Source organism: Coptis chinensis, chromosome 3 (assembly GCF_015680905.1).
Source record: "Coptis chinensis isolate HL-2020 chromosome 3, ASM1568090v1, whole genome shotgun sequence".
NCBI lineage: Eukaryota > Viridiplantae > Streptophyta > Magnoliopsida > Ranunculales > Ranunculaceae > Coptis > Coptis chinensis.
This window is the reverse complement of record NC_141458.1, coordinates 40,427,768-40,432,508: the sequence shown is the minus strand read 5'-3', so window position 1 is coordinate 40,432,508 and position 4,741 is coordinate 40,427,768.

The following is a 4,741-nucleotide window of genomic DNA, read 5'->3' as shown; positions in this document are numbered from 1 at the left end:
CAATGTTCGATTTGATGCATGCGACTGTGTTAGAGGGCGAGTATGTCAATGGTTCAACCTGTGCGAGGCAGACTTCTTTGAGGAAGAACCAGTTGGCAGTGGCAACATGGATTGCGCACAACCTTGTGGGGATGACGAAACCTTCGGATATAATTAAGTCGATCCTTCACATTCTTTGGATTTTACAGACCCAGAACAATGGGTTCTGTATTAGTTCTTTCCTGTGTTACCAGCTTTCTCAGTCTAGACAGAGTACTGCTCCCCTTCCTACCCTTGTAACTAAGCTCATGCTTAGTTGGGGAGCAATAGTTTCGAGTGACTTTGTGGTAGTAAAGTCTGCCACATTCACTCCTGTCTACCTTCATTGTGTTCAGCACGATTGGTCCCCAGAGGCTGTACAAAAGATTGAGCACGGTCTCGACGATGACGAAGCTCCACCTCCACCTCCACCTCCAGTAGACTACTTTGCTCCAGGAGCTCTGTCTCAGTTCACGCGTCCCTTAGATGCTTTGACGATTCATGCATGAGGGTCAGTGATAAACGTAAAAAAGATAGTTTTCCCTACGAATAAAAGATTGATCCTTAAATATAAGTAAAACTATACTATAAGTATGAATACTGTTTATCAAAGATTTATTTATACTCTCGAATCTATCGAAATAGAGTGGAGTAAAAGATTTGTTCCACTCCTAGTTCTTTAGCATTCAATGTTTCCTACGACTATCGGTCTATCCAAAGTCTAATGAGAGTAATGGTGGTATTTATACTATGATGTGAATTCAACTAACAAGATACGAATAACGAAATGAAGGAAATATACTAAATTGGCTATAGGATAAGGAATTAGGGGGATTTGATTCCACCTTAACTCGACTTAATTTACTAACGAAGAATCGTCGTAATCCAAATTGAATTGCTTTCACATAACAATTGGTTCTTCCTAATCCCTAGTTGTTCATGGTAATCTCTACCAACTAACATCTAGCATGTGAAATAATCAAACCCATTCTCATGGTGAACTAATTGTTTTCTAGAATGGAATGGAAATTACGACTATTCTACGCTAACACAAATCAAGCTTCATCAAGGCTTCTTCAAGCCCCTCTAATGGAGGTTTAGCCTAGAATCATTATGCTATCATTTCTCAATGAAATTAAACAAGACATGGTATAAAGATTCTAACTTTCACATTTGAATTCAAATGGAAACTATTAATGCAAGAATTGATTGAAACTAATAATGACAAATAATAATTAAACTAAATACTTAAAAAATGAAACTAATTTATGAAGAACAACTAACTTTATTGATCTAATAAATAAATAACAATTGATTCAAATCCTAAATTAAAACAAGATAATAAAAAGCTATTTAATTAATGGAAAAAAAAACTCAAAACTAGATCTAGATTATTATCTAATGACTACCTTATATCTTAAGCTAAGTCATCCTTAAGAGTTTAGTCTTGTGTGTGGAAATGGAGAAGACCAGATCCACATTTTTGTGCATGGGCTGAGGAGCCATGTTTTGGGCCGGAAAATCAATCCCAAAGCCCAATTTCTTCAGTCCACAGAGCCCTTTTCAATCAGATTTTGCTTTAACAGACTTTTTGTCTACTTTTGCTCTTCTGATTGGGTCAAGGCTTAGACCATTGGAAATCACTTTCCGAGCCGGTCGTTTTGACATAAGGTAGGCCCAATTCCAATGTCTGAGTCAAAAGATACGATCTTTAGAAGTTCTGTTGATTTTTGTGTGCTGTCTCTGCCTGCGTTGACTTTGACTTTTCAGCTTTTACCGGGCTTTAAAAAGGTTTTTTCTCCTTGAATCTTGGCCTTTAATCATAGAACTTCTTAGCAACCAACCCTTGTTCCTTTATCTCGCCAAAGTGACACATTTCTGCACATAATTGACTCCAATGCCTGAAATACATAAAAGCACGTAATCAACATTAACTCTTATTTATTACTCGCATAATTAGTCTAAAAGTATTATTGTTAGGGGGTTTAAACTACAATTTTGGGCTCTTATCAAACCATCCCCAAACAGCATTTTGTTTGTCCTCAAGCAAATATGAGAAATTAGAATAAGTGACCAAAAATGGAGTTGTAACTACTCTCGTTTTGCCGAGTGCGATTGCATTGACCATATGCAACAAGGCCTTAAACCACTAGGAATTCCCTAGTGGACGAGTTATAGCCTCGTGAGAGTTCTCCAGTGAAGGTATTTACAAACTTCATCTATACTACAACGACTAAGAAATAAAACTATTATTTCCTTATTTATGTCTCAATTATCTATACATCTCACTAGCAATGAATACAGAATAATCAAGTCAAAACCTAAGCTAATATATGCATAATAATCGATCATCTATGAATAAATATATATACAATGAGTAATAGTATGAAATGCACTATCAGGTCCGTTTCTGAAAACTCAGAATAGCGTCCTTAAGTAGGTCCTCACATAAATGTCAAGGCAAAAACCACTCTGATTTCTCCACTCAAGTTTTGCTACTCCAGTGCGCAGTGGGCACACTTTACCTTACAATCTCAATGACACACAAGGAAGCTGAAGTCGATCAAACACATCTGCCACTTACTATCACACTAACCTATTCCTAATTGAGCTAGAGGTCTTTATTAGGTGTTGCGGGGATTAGGAGATGGTTTAAAAAGAAGGAAATGGATATTCAAAAAGGACAAGTCTAAGATAATAGGGTCTTCATATTACGTAACTAGATAAACCCTTGTTCTTTTGCTTCTACACTTTGTTTCCATCTTTAGCCTTTTTATTTTGGCTTTTTGACTCATTTTATTCTATTTTTGGAGTTTTTATTTTGTTTCTATTTTTATTTTTTTATTTTTTTCTTTGGATGGAAACTTCTTTTCTTTTTCTTTTCTGAAGCAACTAACTAATTTTTGTTTACACAGGTTTTTCCTTTCTTTTTTCTTCACTCATCCTATTCTCAGACTCATTCTATAGTGGGTAGGTTGATTTTTTTTTTTTTTTTTGGTAACAGGGTAAAGGATTTGCGGTTTATGAAAGGCTAAAGAAAGGCTCAAAGGGGTGCTAGCGGAAAATAATTTCATAAGGTTTGAATTTCTGGCTATATCGATTCAAAGAGGGCCTAAATTCTCGCTTAGGATATGGTATAGTGATCAAGAAAGTGGACGTGTGATTTCTCTATTCGGATTTTACTTCTCCCTTGTCTCATTTCTCAAATGTTTCACTCATATAAGGTTTTAGGCTATATTCTCACAGGATTTGTAGAATAAGTACTCTAGCCTAGATTTCATAAACTTACTGCCAACAATCATAGATACTCATGTAATATATTTATAGATAGATGCAAGAATTATTACCTACATATTAACCTAAGTTTCTAAAAATTATTCTAATGAAAAAGCTACGTGAGACTTCTAGATTATTTAGAGCATAGAGAAAGAAAACAATACCAATATTCCTAAGTGTATAATATAACTTTTTATATATATATATATATCCTAACAGATGCCTTAATTACACGTGTTTCTATGCCCCCAAAACAAGAAGCATGCTTTGTCCTCAAAGTATTTAAATAAAAAGGGTAGGAAAATACCATGGAAACGTGTGAAATTCTGGAACATCTGCAAAACAAGGTTAAAACATACTAATATAGAAAAATAAAAACAAACTTAACTCTATAGGAGTTCCACCCGTTATGGGGTTAACAAGAATTAAATTGCTTGGGACATAAGCAGACACTAACTGAAACTAAAACTTACCTCCTCTCCCGCGTTTACTTGTCATCCTCCTCTTTAAAGAGATGAGGTTCTTTCACGTCCTATCACCAATAATACTCTGGGAATATCATATCACCAACGTCCCTCAGCTAAAGCAAGGAAAACATCACCAGCAGTACTATTAGCAGAAGTAAACTGCCACTCCCCAGTAGATGCCTCCATCCTAACTGCAAGATCCTATCTCGGAACCAATGTCCGTAAGTCTCGCTTCCCAACAAGTCTTTGAAAGACTACTTCGGTATGAATATAGGTGATGTCATCACCAAACTACTTTCTAGAACTACTGCAAATGATCCTGGAACACCCCACAAAAAATTTGAATTTTTCTTGCCTAAGGAGGTCATGGCGCGGGGTGCGCTCTAACTATGATCGAGTTCCAGCACTTAGGCGTAGGGTGAACTCACTTTTTGCTTGGGATGGTGCGGGTCGCTCTCAGGTGATTTTCGAGTTCCGTGGTGGTTCAAAGCGGTGGGTGTCAACCGAGGAGCGAGGAGCAAGCGCCAGTCGCGGTGAAGAAGCTAAAAGTGAAGAAGAAAAAAGGGAAATTTGGGAGTGAAAGGTGAGAGATGAAAATGGGATGTAGTGTGGGTTGTGAGTGTAGAATGAAGAAAGTTTATATAGGTTGTGAGCTTCCAAAACGAGTCGGCAAGTTGCCAAAAAGTTTTATAGCAATTGCCGGAAACAAAATATTTCCGAAACCGAAAACAAAAACAACCCATATTCTTGATTCTAAAACAAACCTAATATCTTTTAGATTGAATTTAGAATATTAATTTCTAAATGCTTTTAGATTTCATCCTACCACAACATCTAATTGTAGGTATGCCAATATCGGCAATATTCCCAACAATCATCGCAAACTTACATAATACATTTTGTATCATATAAAAACCATGTTAAAAGAAATAATACTACCCCCAAACAATTCGGGAAAGTGGGATTAACAATAAAATCGA